Source organism: Mixophyes fleayi, chromosome 3 (assembly GCF_038048845.1).
Source record: "Mixophyes fleayi isolate aMixFle1 chromosome 3, aMixFle1.hap1, whole genome shotgun sequence".
NCBI lineage: Eukaryota > Metazoa > Chordata > Amphibia > Anura > Limnodynastidae > Mixophyes > Mixophyes fleayi.
Window position 1 is genome coordinate 188,735,102 of NC_134404.1, and position 18,472 is coordinate 188,753,573.

The following is an 18,472-nucleotide window of genomic DNA, read 5'->3' on the forward strand; positions in this document are numbered from 1 at the left end:
ACCCACTGCTATAATAAAAGCAAAGGTGCTTACACAAAGTATTAGTTTAGTGGTGTGCACATCTATATAATTTGCTTTTTTCCCCCACTTATTGAGATTCCAATAAAAAATATTTTTTTTTTAGGAATATAAACATTTTATATCCACCGTGCGCCCTTTTGCAATTTTTGCTAAAAAAATTTCCTTTTATTTGTTTGGCTTTCTTCTGTGTCATTCAGGCAGGCCTGTTCATTTATATTGCCCTAACACCACATCAGAAAATATCACTGTGTGTGGCCACAAAATAAACCCGATGAATGCAAATGATAAATGGAAAACTGGAGAATTATTAAGCGTGCCTGTGTGTGCTATAAGCTTACCACAACACTACCAGACCTCAAAGTGACACTGCACCTAATATTGAATTCTGAAACAGCCACCGTACAAGTCATCAAATTAAAAAAAAGTCACATACTGGGAAGAGCAAGTCCTATTGCTCTGCCCAGTGTGTGGCCAGCGATTAAAAAAAAAAAAAAAAATAAATTTATATATATATATATATATATATATATATATATATATATATATATTATATATATATATATATATATATATATATAAGCTCTGTGGATACATTTTGACCCCCGCACAGGACATATAGGGAATCTAGACAGATATACCATTGTATTTAGGAAAAAAGTTGTGGTATGGCATGCACAATCCATTACGTTAAAAGTTGTCAAAAGGTTGATAAGCTCTTCAGCTCCAAGATCACAGATTGAGGACTCCTGCTGCAGTGCAGGATATGTGAACCCTATATGCATTTAATGAGTGCGTGATGGAAAGCAAACATCATTATCCCTATCCCCTCTCAATTTTTATGAACAGGCTGACCCAGAGTTCTAGAAATCCTGACACCATACATGCACTTCTGCTTCCTTCATTGTCCCACACACTACCTCTGTTTTTCCAATGTGTATTTATATGTTGTGACTGGATCACTGATAAATATCTTCTGGTATAAATTTATTTAAAAAGGAAATAGCGCAGGGCGCTTATTTATATAATTGCAGATGCACTTATTTTTGATAATGTGTATGTTTTAAGATAGGAAATAGTTATTTCTGAGACCAGGGTAGAAAATTAGTTTTTCTGTTTTAACCTTTCTAGAGGAAATGCCTTATTTCTAATGTTTATATCTGATACAATAAGCCTTTGCTTTGAAAGCCTTTTGCATATCTTGGTGTAAGGAAATGCTTTGTTTGGTGTTGTACCTGTCTTTAGGAATGTGTATTCTGCAACTGTCTAAAGAAAGGATATATGTTGATTGGATCGTTTGATGTGGGAGGGTTCACTTGAAGACAGGAAGGTTTAATTAAAGATGTGCTGCTAAATTTCTTGCATCTAAAAACAAGATGCAGGACATCACAGAGTTTCTAGAATTTCACAGATAAGTAACTATTGTTAGCTTTGCCATGCATATAAATCTATGTTTTGGTAAACAGGTTACATCCCGATTCTAAAAATAGCCTGTGTCCAAATCTGTATAAAAAGCACTGTCCTGTACACTGAAATGCATCATTCTGGTGCTCAATCTGACCTGATCACCTGGTACCTTAAACCAGTGTCAGGGCAAATAAACATCACTTGCTTCAAAGACCTGCTTGATAACATCTTCAATATTGCTGTGACCTGCAGATTAGACCCCAAATCTAATCCGTTCTCCGGCTGTTTCTGAGGTTGGACCCAGCTCTCCAGTACCACCACTCTGCCTGCTACCCTGCAGCCCTGGTCAGTGTGATAGGCCAGGGGGGATCCATCCACAGCAACCCTGATCTATAGAAAGAGGTCCGAAGTACCAGCACAGGAGTACACTAACAGTGAGTTACCCAGAAGGAACGTGGTTCTTAGCGCCATAAAAGGAGCTCAGTGGTGGCAGCAGGCTCCTCCCACTGCGGCAGGAGGGGTGTATTCGGAATAACGTAAGGGGATGGTGGCAAAGTAAGCCCAGCCGATCCCCAGCAACAACAGACAGGGTGGCATAGGCGGTCTATCTTGTCACATATGTCAATCACTTTTTACTATGTAAAACTTAGAATGTTCTGCATTAAATAAAAGTGAAAAAAAGTGATTGAAAAACTTCTGCTTGCTGTGACTACTAATGCTTGAACTTATTACGCAAATTAACAATTAGCTTAGGAAATAAATTACTCTATGAATACATTCTACAAATAAACCATAGGTCTTCAACACTGATGTTTGTTTTAGCTTTGCAAATTTTGCTTGCATAAACAAGAGTCAGTGTCAAATTATTTTAAATTGCCTTTAACTATTGCATGTATGAGCAAAGTATCATTATTCTGTAGGGAGTAATGCGGTTCTTTCAACATTAAAGGAATTATCAATGTCATTTAAAAAACCTTAACTAAACAGGCCCTACAAAAGCTCTAAACAGGAGTTGCCACAAACAGGGCGTGTAAAAGAAAAGTACTCTTTCAAGTCAAATTTCAATGCAACTTTAGCTCATGTACTTTCTAATATGGGCACATTTAAAAAGATTATAAAACAAAAAGGTAGTCCTCAGTTTCTACGGAACTTAATATGATTTATTTTATTTCTCTTTTGCTGCAAGAAAATTTGAAAAATAAACAAACAAAAAACTTCCCTCACGGACCTTATTTAATAAAAGATCTTCTATACATGGAAAATACTTTCAAAACTGATAAACACCATTAATGTACTTTATAATGTCCTGACAATATATTAGTAATAACGGTAATATGCACTATTACTGAAAGTTATTTAACAGAAAATGTATATATTATAAAAACTAAATATATTTTCAAGAGCATTCAACATACATGAAAATATATTGGGAGTGTAGCCAAATCGAGGATATTTGTGATTGTGGAGGGTGGGGCTTGGAGTTGGCACCACATGGAGGTCTGTGCTATGAGCTCCATCCACGTCCAATACAATCAGATGTCTCACATACAGTCATGTATAGGTAAACCCCTGCTGCGGACACACCTCAGTGACAGAAACATTCAAAGAGCTCTACAGATCTTTCAAAATGCTTTTCTCCAGGAAAAAAATCTCTTTCCCACCATGATAAAAGCCAAGATGGCAAAGGATGCTCATATACAGACCAGTTTACTAAAAATAATCACAAGATCCTTGTCATCAAAGCTGGTTTTCAATCATTTGTGGCACTGATCACATAGCCTCCTCCTTTCTCTGCAATAAACGATATCCTTGCACACTATTATTATACCTAATTTGCTATAATACATTGCATCAACACACAGTACCTCCCTTTTATTATAATACATGATATCAGTACACCTCTCAATCCCTCTGTAATACACTATCAGAGTACAGCACCTCACTGCACCCACTGCCAGCTAAGTTATGACCTGGGCCTTCTGGGATGACAGACTCCTCCCATTCTATAATGTCAGCACATGTTTTAATTTGGTTCTTTCTATTCTGTGATCCCAGCAGAAGATATCTACCTGGGCACACAAACAGCTTGGGACAGCCGTGCCTCTACCGCTATCATGTGTTGAACCATGATCTCATTTCATAGAAAAATTATTGAATGCACATGAAAATGTTGCACTGTCCTGTGTAATAATTTACCAGTAGCATGAGCATAAGATGGACAGATAGAAATGCTTTATTATTGGCGGCTGATAGTGTTCCTGACTTACAATAATCACTTTCCCCACAAGCAGCTACAATTGTTAATTCTTTATACCTTACAAAAGCATTCTCCATCTCCTAGATTGAAGCTCATTTGGGCAGGTCCACCTTTACCTGCTGTTTCTTGTCATTATATGAAATTTGTGTCATGATACATATTATGTAGTGCTGTATTTTGAGGGTAAGTGCTTTATAAATAAAAGGATAATATTATACAGATCAAAGTTTATGTTATTACATCACATTACATTGTTATAGATCACAGATTTTAAACAACAGCCATAAAGAAGATTATACACCCCTAATTGACAGGATAATGAACACGGAGGAGGTGCAGACAGCATAGATGCAAGAAATCGTGGTACTATACAGCACTGCACGACGACACGATCACTTGATTCACAAATTGCAACTTAATCTGGATGACATAGATAACAGGGGAAGGAGAAACAACATCAGGATAACAAGGCATCCCTGATACTGACTTATGCCTCTCTCTAAAATACACACTTTCCAAAAAATATATTATTAGGCCTTCAACCCTAACTGTTTCTGCTGGAGAGTGAGAAGTCATCTGGAGTGTGGACAATTTTGTGTTAAACAGGAAATATTCTCCAAGGCACACAAGTCGTCAACAGTAACACATGCTGGTGGAGATGCGCTACTACAGTTTTACATACAGGTACATAACCAACAATCACCTAGTCCTCACCAGACATAAAATTTGCTAACTAATCTCATTTGACGAATAACCTATAACAGATTTAACTTTCTCATTATATCTTCCACAAAATAAGCCAAACAAGAAGTAGTTATGTATAGGTAAACCTTACTGCTTGAATGTCCATAAAGGAGGCAATTTGAGCCAGGCGCTGTCACTTAGTTGATCTTTTTGATTGATTGGTCAATTTGATCATCAGGAAGTGCTCCCACCTCTGTATAAAAGCAGAACTTCGGTTCGATATGGAGCATTCAGATTTGTGTTAACAAAATGACAAGGAGAAATGTGTTCCTCAAATATTATGTGAGAGATTGATAAACATATTGGGCAGCATGGTGGCGTAGTGGTTAGCCCTTCTGCCTCACAGCGCTGGGGTCGTGAGTTCAATTCCCGACCATGGCCTTATCTGTGGGGAGTTTGTATGTTCTTCCCGTGTTTGCGTGGGTTTCCTCCGGGTGCTCCGGTTTCCTCCCACACTCAAAAAAAACCAAAACATACTAGTAGGTTAATTGGCTGCTATCAAAATTGACCTTAGTCTTTCTGTCTGTGTGTGTATATTAGGGAATTTAGACTGTAAGCTCCAATGGGGCAGGTACTGATGTGAGTGAGTTCTCTGTGCAGCGCTGCGGAATCAGTGGCGCTATATAAATAAATGGTGATGATGATGAACATATATATACGAAAACAAGGCATTTGGCTGCTTAAAGGTGAATTTACAAGCTGATTCATTGGGTATACTTACTTTTTTGCAGATGGCTTCTTCATGTTGGTTTATTTTTTGCTGAATACATAATGGCAAAGTCAAATCTGTTATGAGTTATATTTGTCACAGGAGATTAAATAGATCTATTATTCGTAATTGGCGAGGACTGCATTATTGCCAATTATGTCCAGATACGAAAGAGGGAGTACTTTCTTTTACACATCACCGTATACTCTGATGTGGCCTGGATAATGCTGCAACAATGCTACCTATTTAAACCTCTCACTGACACAAAAACTTTGAGTTTCCGATTAAGTGTTCTGGTGCAAAAGAAAAGGCAAACGTCAAAACTAGTTTAGTAACAACAAAGATGATCTAATTGATACTGTACCCGTTATTTGAGTATATATAGTTTCCACTTTGTCTTATTTGACAGTGTTTATTCATAGAAATTGGGACGGTCTTCTTAGTTCGGTGACGAGTATGTACGTTCCCCCTCTGGAAAGTCAACCCTCCCCAAACTCAGAGAAGCAGCATTTGTGAATATGTACTGACCATCCGAGATGGTGTTTCGTTGGTATATTGTTTCTTTCAGTGTTTTCTTCTGTGTTTCTCTAATGTTGCCACTTTTCTTTTACCCCTGCAGAAAACTTGGGATCTTGACTTACAGGGCCAGATTCATTAAGGAATGCAAAACACAGCACAGGACTTGCTCTGCACAGTCTCACAAACTGACTATACGCCAGTGAACACAGCCTAAGACAGTCTACGGTTTGAAGGGTAGAATGGAGAGGGAAGGAACGTATGTACAGTACGGACGTGCCAAAGTCGAGTGCACAAACATTAATTCGACTCAAACTCTGCGCATCTCTCAGATACATGATTTTTAGCCATATCACTTGCACCAGCTACAGGGCAGGTGTAAGCGCAGAGTGAGTGTGGCGATGTTCACGTATGCATGCCAGAACAATTTTTAAACTGTAAAACTTAATTTTATGTACAGCAGGCATTAACAATATTCTGGTATATGTCATGTAAAAAATGTACTTCTATTAATGATTATATACAGGTGGTAATGTATTTAATATTTTATTTTTTTCTGTGTGTTCGGATGGGATTTTATATTGAACATATGCAGTGTGTTGTGTGTGTCATCATGCCACATAGCCAAAGCGCACTTATACCCATATTCAAATGGAAAGGTTTTTTTCAGAACCACTTGTACTTCAACAAAGAATTACGTGTTTGCAATTTCCGTTAGTTTAAAAAACAAAAATGCACATTGCATTAACTTTGCGTTCCCTGATGAATCATGCTCACAGAGTTTCTGCTTATCTGAAAAGCATTCCAAGATATTCCATCTTATGGACAAAGTCCAGATCAAGGTAGCTTTTCTATAGCTAACTCACTTGATGGGCTCTAACCTACAAAATGGAAAAAGATTTTACAACTATTAATAGAAGATAAAAGAATAGGAGATATTTTATTCTCTAAAAACATTCCTGTAAAAATACTTCATCCTACCAGGAACCTAATGCTAATTTCTAGGACACTCTTCACTTCAGCGAATTTATATATGAATAATTTCCACCAGGAACATATATAGATTGAAAAGAATCTAGATATTTTAAAACAAAATTATATCTTTATTTATTGGAGTGGATTTTAAATTTACATTAGAATCCAAGATTTAAGCTTGTGTTGAAAGACCTTAAGCTAACACTGCTGGAGAGTAGATCTCCCTTGACACAAGAATAGCCTTCTACTCTTGTATCCACTAGTCTTATCAACTATGTTCTCCTTAAACACCAGTACTGAATTAACCTAAGTAGACCTAAGTAAAATCTTCTTCTCAAGCACCAATATATCGTATTACTTCTGCCTCCCACTTTATTAGACCAGAATTAGTTGGGGAACTTAATATTTCTTTAATGTGCCAAATATTAGCCCATTTTGAAATCCATGTGTAAAGTTATTTCATATTCTTCAGAAAATAATTTTGATAATAACTTGCAATCCATATAAGTGAAACTCACAAGGCCACAATCAGAGGCAATATAATTGAACCAGATGCAGAGTGCAAGAAATACTGGGGAAGGAAGAAGAGTTCTGATACACTAAATCAGAGAACTTACATTGACCATGTGCAGTGCAAAATAGTGCATGGTACAACGCTAAATTATACAACCTGGATGTATTTGAGGGGGTGGGTAAACACAAACCCCATGATCTGAATTGATCATTTCTTTATAGATGATTTCAAAACAGCTTACTATCCCTTTTGGGTTGGTGGAATGGGGTGGGTGAAGCTATTTAGTAAACACCTAATAGGAAATGTCCTAGACCAGATGGTGTTTCTCTCCAATATTATAAACTCTTTCAAAAACATTGGCTTCTGCATTACCGGCCTTAAAGAATATTGAATAAATATATATATATATATATATATATATATATATATATATATATATATATATATATATATATATCTATATATACACACACATATATATATATACACACATTGTTTCTTGGCTGTATTATATAAGCTTACAAAACGTTGCAGTTTAAATGTACAAGACTGGTAGTGGTTAGCACTTCTGCCTCACAGCACTGGGGTCATGAGTTCAATTCCCGACCATGACCTTATCTGTGTGGAGTTTGTATGTTCTCCCCGTGTTTGCGTGGGTTTCCTCCGGTTTCCTCCGGTTTCCTCCCACACTCCAAAAACATATTGGTAGGTTAATTGGCTGCTATCAAAATTGACCAAAGTCTCTCCCTCTCGGTCTGTGTCTATGTGTGAGTGTGTGTCTTTATTAGGGAATTTAGACTGTAAGCTCCAGCGGCGCAGAGACGGATGTGAATGGGTTCTCTGTACAGCGCTGCGGAATTAGTGGCGCTATATACATAAATGATGATGACTGGTTGTATTCTTTGAAAATAGATTACAAAACGTAGATGCCTCTGACAGCTAATAGTCTGATCCTCTGAAGAAATAAAAAAACATTAAAGGCAAGTTTTAACAAGCAAGCCTGCAAATGAAAAGCAATTTGTGACACACACAATGGCAAAATAAAGTGTTCACAAGACCACTCCTAGCTAGAAGCAGCATCATAGGCTACAAACACATATTCAGACACACCTATATGCCATGAGACATAGACCTTTATTCTTTACATGAAACACGACACTGGCAATTTGATAATATTTTGGGACCTGCAGAAACACCTGTAAACTGCATGACGGTACATTGCTAAACGTGCATTTGTCACCACAACACAAAAAAAGGCATCTCTCGCCTTTAATCCTCCAACAACTTACAGTCCTGATACAGATGTTTAAGACTCTGTAAGAGAACTTATCAAACAAATCTATGAAAATACTGTCCAAAAATACTATTCAGAAGATAACAGATATGACAGAACTACACTGCTACATAAAGTAAGCCAAGAACTTACATCAATGTTAAATTGATGCAGCCATTTTTTGGGGCTGATAAATAACTATGAGAATATAGCCTAGGGCTGAGCAAAGGCTGAAGAAAGCATTCTGGTGACTGTAGCACTTGACAGACTCGTGTGAAAACCATAGGAAAGGAAAGGAAATTAAAAAATAAAAAGAAAGGTACCCAACACCTGCTGGTTACATGGTGATGTCTGGGCAATAGACATCTTGCTGAGCTTTTCCAAGTCTCTCACTGGAGACAACGAGTTTTCAAGTGCTGGCAGCGGCTATGAACTAGGTTGTGTTCCAGAGCATTGGTCATGTGTCCAGGAGGGGAGGGGGGGGGGGGGGGGGAGAACACATTTGATTTACTGTGAGGGGCACTAGCTGGCTTCTAGAAGTAGTTGGCACACACTGATTTACTCAATGCCATAGATGGATTTTTTGAGAGAAAACACTGGCTGGCATATGTGGTGGCAAAGACTGGTATATTGTAGGGTATTGTAAGACTAGCATGGGGCACAAACTAATTTACTCAGGGGCATATACTGGTTTGATCAGGGTAAATAAATTATAAAAGACCATAATACCCATGTGACCTGCAATTTTTTCACACCACAAAATATACCCCACACTTCCTTTTAGAGCATAAAATTAGTTAAACTAAATGCTTTCAAATTAAGAAATTGAGTTATTTAGCTAGGCAGCGATTGTCTCAATTCCCATACAATCCAAATTACATTTACTTACTTGAAAGATGGGAGGGCACTCAAATTTCCAATAACAGTCTATCATGCACATGGCTGCCAGCAGTATCTGTGCGGTTAGCAAATTCCATGTTTAGGCAATTGGGGGAAATTAAGGTCCAGGACATGGTAAGTAGAGTCTGCTGGAAGTCAGTGGCCCATTATTTGGACGAGTAAATTAAGAATGGCTGCCCCGAAACACCTTATGAGAGTCCAGTCCCAAAAAACATGTAAATGGTAACATCTTCCTTTAGTGTATCTCCAACACTTGCATATGAAAGATGGATAGATATGATGCAATGTAGATAGGTTTAGCTACTACCTAATAATCTTCCCATTAAGGTCAATAACATTTATTGTTATGGACTGTCCCAATTTTCTATTTAATGACACCTATTTAATACAGGGTCTCCTTAAATAGTCAGCACATCCAGATAGCGCAGTTCCGCCGGAGCCGCTCTGACTTCTGACTACCGAGCCACTACTATCGCCGGATGGCGGAAGTGACGTCATGGCTCGGTAGTCGGAAGTCAGAGCGGCTCTGGCGGAACTGCGCTATCTGGATGTGCTGACTATTTAAGGAGACCCTGTATTATGAACGGACATTACCTTTTGATAAAGTCTTCCCGACGAAACGCGTTAAAGTTGAAGAGGCATCTTTTTTGCTATCTATGGTCCCATTGGAGAAAAGAGCTTTGGGACTTCCATGCTTCTGAGAATCTGTTCAGATAAGCTGTTTTTTTATATGTTTTAATGTACGGTCATTTAATTGCTTTTGTACCCAGATGGGCAATTAAACCTTTTAAAATTGATACATGGACGTATTACACTATGTCATTATCCTTTGAGTTCTAGTGCATCTGTGAACCTGATATCTCTCGAGGAGGATCTGGAATTGGATTAATTAACCAGATAAGCCTGATATATTTTATATATTTGGTACGCGGCTTATGAAGCACACTACTTTATGTTACATAATTTTATGGTTTTACACTATGTTTGGCGCCCTTTCTCTTATGTATGTATATATATATATATATATATATATATATATATATATATATATATATATATATATATATATATATTTATTTTTGCTTTAATCATTTTTAATTAATTTATTTGTTGAGGGAGAGTCTTGGGGATGGACAATATAATTGCTTTACACTAGGCTTGCAATAAATGCAGGTCTAGTATATGAATACATTGGAAATAAGCAAACTGGACAGACAACATGGACCAAACTGTCTTTAATCGACAAGATAATTTGGGAAGAGTGTTTAGTGCAGTGTTGCATTTAGGGGTGTAAGAATTTTACTTCAATCCTCCCTTGGATAGTACCACATTGTAATGAGGGTCAAACCAAAAAACACAAAATCACTCTCAACCCAATGCTACAATCACATGGGGGGAAAAAAGTGTTTTCCTTTTTTTTTTTTAAAACATAAATCACTATGGGTTACTTAAAGAAAATGGTGTTCTTTTCTCTCTATTTTTTTTTTTCTTCAAGCTGCTATTACTGAATTACAGATTGACAAGTATAATGCAACTACCATGGCAACCACAAGTCACATGACATAGGATGTAGTCAGCATAGAGGCCTTAGAGCACTCCTCTTCTCAGCATACTTATTCACAACCTCACCCTTTTCCTCTGCAATCATGTACACAACTCATGAGATCAAGCTACCTCGCCTCAGGCTTGAATGCTATAATAAGAGTTCTAAAAGAGTTCCAGACAGTGGTCACACCAGATTTTTTTTCCCTGGGGAGTAAAACTACTTAACATTTTTCCTGTCCAAAGATTGAGTATAGCATAATATTGGCAACTCAACATAATTGGACACTGGGCAGCTCCAAGTGTCTTTTGTACTAGAGCAGGCAGAATTGGGCACCACGCTCTGTTTAAGGGGCAGAGCCGCTGCCAGCATCCTTAGCAATGCAACAGCTTCTGCCCCTAGCAACAGATGTTCTGCAGGTTTTTATAGACATTATATGCTATGACCAGTAACATGCATATTACAACAAGTGAGACTCTACAGTAGGGCCAGGATTTTACAAGGCATCATGGATGCATGTGTAATGCATTACCTCCATTTCTGTTTGAGGTAATATACGAGGTACATGGTATTACATTGGGATAATGTAAGAGAACATGTGATATAGGGTATCATACTGGGATAGTGAGGTATAGCATATTATACAGAGATAATACTGACAGTTTTTTACTCAGCATATGGGCTCATAGCAGTATTATACAAAGTGTATATGATCTAATGGATATTAGAATGTAATTTATGAATTATAATTAACCACTCTTGTTCCAAGGCCTTGAAGCACTACTAGGCATGTCCCTAGGTCAGCACCACCTTAAAGCACAACAGCCTGAAGGCCAGTTTCAGGGCAGAAAAATCCACCAAAACACTGTCCTCTAGTTGTGCTGATATGCTTTTATTCTTAACAATACCAGTGGAACAAACATAGCAAGTCTCGGAGGTGTACCATGGCTTCAAAAGAATGGACGCCTGTACAGGCATCAGTTTGATTTCTAGTACCCGCTGAGAGACCTTGCACAGCTGTATAAGGCTTGGTACACACTGCAGGTTTTTCACCCGATTATCTGGCTAATCACCAGATAAACGACCACTCGTATACATATCGTACTAGTGTGCATTATCACACGATGAACGACAATCATTCCAAAGTGCCGATTGACATTTCATTTGGTTGGTCGTACTGTTTAATAATCTCCTTCCGATCATGTAGAGTGTATGTACTCACAATCTCCATAGAGTTTACAGAGTCATGGTCTTTTCAGCAGACGCCGGCAATGCACCGGTGACTAAATGTACAGAGTGCTGTAGATGGAATAATTTGTTTATTCGTTCTGAGATTAAATATTTTGTTTCAGAATCACAGAAGCTAACAAAATTGGTTAGGACATGTGTATAGCTATAACAATGGGGTTTTAATCAGTGAGACAGGAATGAATGAATGACTATTGTGCTGTCATTCTCTAAGCGACTAGAGGACCAGATGAAGAGCATAGATCTGAAGGTGTGTACTGTGCATGCATGAATCGACCGACCGGTCGGACCTTCATTTGTAGGTACAATCGCTGTAGATAAACAGATTGGTCTGTAAATTCTCCAGTGTGTACCTAGCCTACTGTTCAGAAAATTCGAAAACAAAGATGGCACTGCTGATCAACAATCTTATACTCGAAAAGAATATACACTAAAAAAAGTGAAAAAGTGTAATAAATGTGATCCAAAATCAAATGCTAAAAAGTACTTAAAACTACAAAAACAGCAAAACTTCAAATGTACAAAATCCAAAATGTACAACAGTCCCAAGGTTCGTGTAGTCCAATTTCTAATTCATCAAAAAGTTCAACAAAGTGTCTGTGACAACAATTTTTCCTAAATCTTTCACCCACGTATATAATATATATATATATATATATATATATATATATATATATATATATATATATATATATATATACACATACACATACACACATATACACACACACACACACACGCGTAATACTGCAAAAAATGAATAATAATTCTCATAGATATGCTCCCAAAATTAATCTTCTTCTCTTAGGTGATTAATAATAGTTATCAATACCACCATGTGAGCAACTCAACACCCCTGTTATGAATGCACTCACAGAGTATTGATTGTAATATCGAAGATGTATCATCTTCTTATTATAGCCAAATAACTGCAATATCCCTTTAAGATCAGCTCACTCCACGTATAGGAAAAAAGAAATGCCACTAATAATGCATTATCGTTTACACGTTTATTAAAAAGATAAAATTATAAAAATAACAATGATCCCCAGATGGAGATTGATCCACACGGATAAAACGTGGACTCTTACCCCAATCACATTCGATATACGCATATATAAATGTACTCCCCACCTGGATCTGCATCTGGATGACTGGATAAAGATTTTCAACACATGGTTTCTCATGTGAGGAGGTCCAATATGCTTTGATAAAGATTTTTAAAATCGAAACGCGTCAGTAGCTAGTGCAGCTGGAGATTACTCGCGGTGATGATTATGTAGTATATCCAATGACTAATTGTTATTTTCTGTTGAATTCATGTATGACAATGTGAATATTTTATGTAATATCTCAAAGTATGCTTTGCTGACTGACCTAGGCGAGCTGTGCAATTAACAAAGAGTCTTTTGAAAGTAGCCAGATAGATAAGGATCTTGGGGGGGTTTGAAGCCCCAAAGTTGAAAACCATGTAGCAACTCAAAGCAGATCAGAGGTGAGAGATTCTCTGAGGTGCCCAAACATATATCTTGGTGATAGATAATTTACTTCGGAAAGCTCTGCGTCATTTTGGTAATCAATCTGACTTAATTAAAAGTGTAATTCCTAAGGTGGGGGTGAAGAGCCTGTAAGAGGGGTTTAAAATCTTCTGCTTTAGACATTACATTGTGCATTTTCATGAGGGAGTCTATCAAGACTGAAATGTCCCATCTTCTTCCATTGTGCTCCCTCACACACATCAAGTCTACCTAGGAAATAAAATCAGTACTTTGATTTTATTTCCCATTTTTTTTGTGAAACTCATTTGTGTAACATATTGTATGTCTTGTTATTATTTTTTGTAATTAAGCCTTGGAAACATTTTTCAGATTAAATAAATTTAATCTAGTGTACTTTCTGTGATTCTTTGTAAACTCAGAAAGCCCAGGGAGGCTCTTGCTACATGTGTATGTGTTTAAGTGTGAAACATTAATAAGTGGTTCTGGTGAATGTAAGGACACCATAATAAATCCTTTGTGGTGGTAGAAAAGGTGTATTCATTGCTAAGTGACTGAGGGGATGCCAGTCACGGCCAGCTGTTCAGATTGCTGTATCTGGGATGTATCATGACACTCCATCCTTGATATCTGCAAAAAGGAAAGCCGGCTGTGGGGAGTACATTTCTATATGATTGGGGTAAGAAAAATTAGAAAAATTATTAGATTTGGGTTTCAAAAATAAATAAACAAAAAATTGTTATTTGAATGCGTCCCATTACTTAAAACCACAACAAATAAATGCAGGATGTTGCCTTCACCTTTAAAATGTAACTTTATTTGAACAGTTGAATCTACAAAGGAATGTTTTCATCAAGGTGAAAGTAATTGATTACGTAAATGTTTAAACAGTTATCTCATCTCAAAAGTACAAATTGTCTGGAGTTCCAATGGTCTTTTCTGAATGAAGATAAAAAGGAAACATTACATTTAATAACATGTTCGCAACAATAATAAAAATATGACAGGTGAAGACAAAAAAAACAAAAAAAGATTTTATTTTTAGAAGCTACTATTTAGCAGAACTAGACTATGTAGACCGACCTGCAGAACTTGAATTACCTGTCTAGAATGATTATTTTTATCTACAAATGTGTGTCACAGTCATTACAGATAAAAATCACACACACACCAGTTATCTGCTCAAACAAATTTTAATTGCTCTAAATTCACATGAACAGAGCTCTGAAAACTCACACTGCAAGAGGCAGATCAGCTGATCATGCTGCTTTCCACATGCACTTATATTAGCACTGTGCACTAGGAGCACATTCGGACTCTGGCTACCACACATTGACCCCACACTGCTGATTATGACCACTGTCCAATTTCTGCCCCTCTTAGGCAGTCCACTCACAACATGCACTGCTGGAAATCAGTTCGCAAGATAATCAGTACGCAGAACTTGGGATGCGAGCATGGCAGAATCACAATACCTTCAGCAACAAAAAAAACTAAAAGATAAGATGTTAGGTTATATTTGGTCTTGGCATGTTAATGTGACCATCAACAACTTACAATACAATATGTAGAGCATTAATAATTTATAGCAACGCTGCTTACTCATTGCTGTTCAGCGTTGTATAGCATCTTCCAGAAAGACAGCAAATCCACAGAGTAAGCACTACATGGCATATTCGCAAGACAATAATGATGGATTTTCAGAAACAAAAAATGGTAATCAACAGACAAAACTTTAGTCAATAATATCTGCACCTTCAGCAGTGAAAACACCTCCAAAGCATGTACTAAGTTTTTCCTGATTAAAATGCAAGTTGAACAGAAATTAGTGACGCCAAAAGGGACAGTTGCCGTATGACAATTGCACTGCTGCTATTCTTGTGGAAAAAGAAACAAAACAATCATATTACTGCTTGTTCTCCCAAGATCACGCCTCCCAATACGGATTCATTTAAGAATTCTAATGAATGATGCAGTACTTGCCTCACAGTAAATTTAAATATGCTTGTTCAGTAAAGGAATTTAAAATGAGTAGTTTACATATTGAAATTAAAACAGAACCTAGTGTACAATACGACCAGGTTTAGGTTAGAGCAGCAAGATATTTCATACTATTTTGCATTTAGTCTCACAGTTAGGAACAAATAATTAATGTAAGGATGTCAGGCCTGTACTGTAATTCCCTGCTTTTTAATCATAGCCTCAATATTATTAAGCATTAAATAATTATGGTTATTTACAGCTGTACATCACAGCAGGCCTCTCTCACAAAAGCAGGTATTATAAACAGAGGTCTTCTCTTGTCATCCCTCACAAAATCCTGTGGAATCCAGTGACAAGACACAAGGAGACAGGATACCAGTGAAATTCACCCCTCCTCTTCCAGGAAGAATGGGCAGGTGGGGGTGGGTGAGAGAAAGGATCGGATTGCTTTAATCAGATACCAGTGCAAATCTATGACACAGCATTATTTATATGCAGGGCACACACCTTGCAAGTGAAATGCCGGTTTGTGTGTGCTGTAGATGTTATACAGCTATGTGTGTGTCAAATGCTGATTGCTTATTACTATCAAATGAACTCTGGAGACAACCGGTTCAGTCCTTAATTATTAATCTTTATCACAGCTTCTGATTACTTTACGGTAATGCTTTTAACATTCAAATAATTAACGCAGTTACATAATCCCAACTCATAGCCAAAGTCAGATATCTTTGTGAACATAGATAACAGTAATGCATAAATCCATTTTGAAAAGTGCAGTCTAGTTTTATGGTTCCTCTAATCTAACCCCTGTACATATTTTGACAGTAAATATGTTGGTCTCCTGCAGTTCATATGAGAGACAAGCAGAAAAGTGGATTCCAGTATTGGTAGCAAAATTAAATATAAGAGTAAAAGGTGCCTTACATTACCGTTGTGACTTAAATTACCATATAGCACCTCTACAATATAAACAACCATGCATCCACCATTTTAATCATGCTGTTAACATTGGCACATTTAATCATGACATATAAAGCAGCCATATCGGTTTGATCTATTCAACGAAATTGGGATCCATTATTCACAAATACCAGTCACATTTTTCTTAAGGTCCATCTTGGGCCAATTAAAGCTTTTGGCATCCACTACGTGTGGAGCATGTGAGGAAAATTACCTGTTGTCTAGCCTTCTGAGTTCACTCCATGGTAAAGGAGATCATAGGTAAAATAAAAAATATTTTTTATTATAAAGTGAACAGGTATTCATTCTAAGGACTTATAAAGCCTCTCTGACAAAATCATAACAAAAACAACACATTATACCTCCAACTAATAACAATATCCCTTAATTTATAAATCCAACATAGAGAATTTAAACTATTGATCAACTAGCAGGGCATACTGGAGCAGAGCATCCAGCATATACAGTAATAAGAGAGCTGCCCTTAATGGATTAAACTCAATTGTTGAAAAATGACATAGGAATGTGTGAATCCCGGCTGAACCAGATATAGATGATATGTAAGGTAATGCATATGGAATGAGATTTCACTTTCAGATAGACACAATGTTCATAAATGTATTAGCACAGATATTGAAAAAAAAAAATAAGTGAACTTAAAACAATATTTGTATGGTACTATTTTAAGATCTAATTTCAGTTTGCAGACCCTTGAAAGAAAGATGCCTCTGATGATCAAATATGTATACACAGAAATACAAGGGCAAAAGAACTTACATCCATAGACTGCAAAATCTTGTGACTTGTGCCCACATTCAATGTCCGAGCACTTAAGTGTTTACAATACAGTATGTAATATATAGCAGAATACAATATACCTGCAGGCAGGACTGAGCCCCGGGATGAATGAAGCGGTCTCTACGGGCAGGTCTGCGGGTGTTCAGTGCTCGTCGCTCATCCTCCTCTCGGTCACTCCAGTAGGGTCACGTGTGACCGGTTAGCAGCTGCACCCCATCTCTGCCCCCGTTGTCACGGATTGCCCACGACACAAGGACAACAAACAACGAAAGGGGACAGCAGAAGTGCTCGCCTGCCCTGCAGCAGGGGCAGCAGCTTGTAATGGGAGAGAGAGGGCGGGGACAGGTCAACAGCGGGAGAAAGGGAAGCAGGACACTGGAATGGCAACTACACGTCTCTTACTCCACTCACAAGCCCCAATGCGGTCTGTGCATTGGCAGCACTGCTGGGGAGATGGCGTGTGTTCTGTATTGCTGCTTTGGGAATGGAGGCTGAGCGAGGCGGAGGGTTCTGTGCGGTGATATGTCCACCCCTCTTGCCACAGGATGGTGCAGTCCATCAATCCGCAGTTAACTTCGATACATATATCTCCTCCTGTGCAGGTTGGGAAAACCGTGCTGGACCGTCTCCGTCGGCCGCATCTATTAACCCATAGGAACGGTTTGCTGCCATTAGCCGATCGAAGTCGCGATATTTGCGTCGTGCTGAGCAGGCAAGGAGGCTGCTGCGTCACTGGCACAGCAAATCATCTGGGGAAGCAGCTACTGCGGCCGATTCTTTTCCATGTAGCATTGCTTTATGTTCATTGAAAGCAAATTATTCATATTTACTTAAAGAGCAATTGAATATCGGAAAATATAACCATTCTGGTAGATAGGTGTCCCCTACTACCCTGTCTTTCATTTGGTTGTCAAAACAGCGTTGTTTATGCAATAAATAATTAGTTAATTGCGTACTGGGTGCTGGCTCATATCTATAAAGAAATAGAATCTCATGACCTACAGCACGTCACTCGAGTAAATACACCAAACAATACATATAATAAATGCCATCCACTATCTGTTTTTACATATTTGCTGTTGACATAAGTAAACATAATCTGGTGGAAGTGTGGTATTTGCTATGTAT

At 37.7% G+C, this 18,472-nt stretch overlaps 1 protein-coding gene across 2 annotated transcripts in view; it reads right to left on the reverse strand.

Moving 5' to 3' along the window:
* The window catches only part of WASF1 (WASP family member 1), a 65,011-nt gene extending 46,757 nt beyond the window's left edge, over positions 1 to 18,254 (reverse strand). The window contains exon 1 of one of the 2 annotated variants that reach the window (XM_075202907.1): positions 17,425 to 18,254. The gene's annotated coding sequence lies outside the window, so the exon portion shown is untranslated. The remainder of the gene's footprint in view (positions 1 to 17,424) is intronic. The other variant, XM_075202908.1, reaches the window with a different exon arrangement.
* Positions 18,255 to 18,472: the final 218 nt, after the last annotated feature.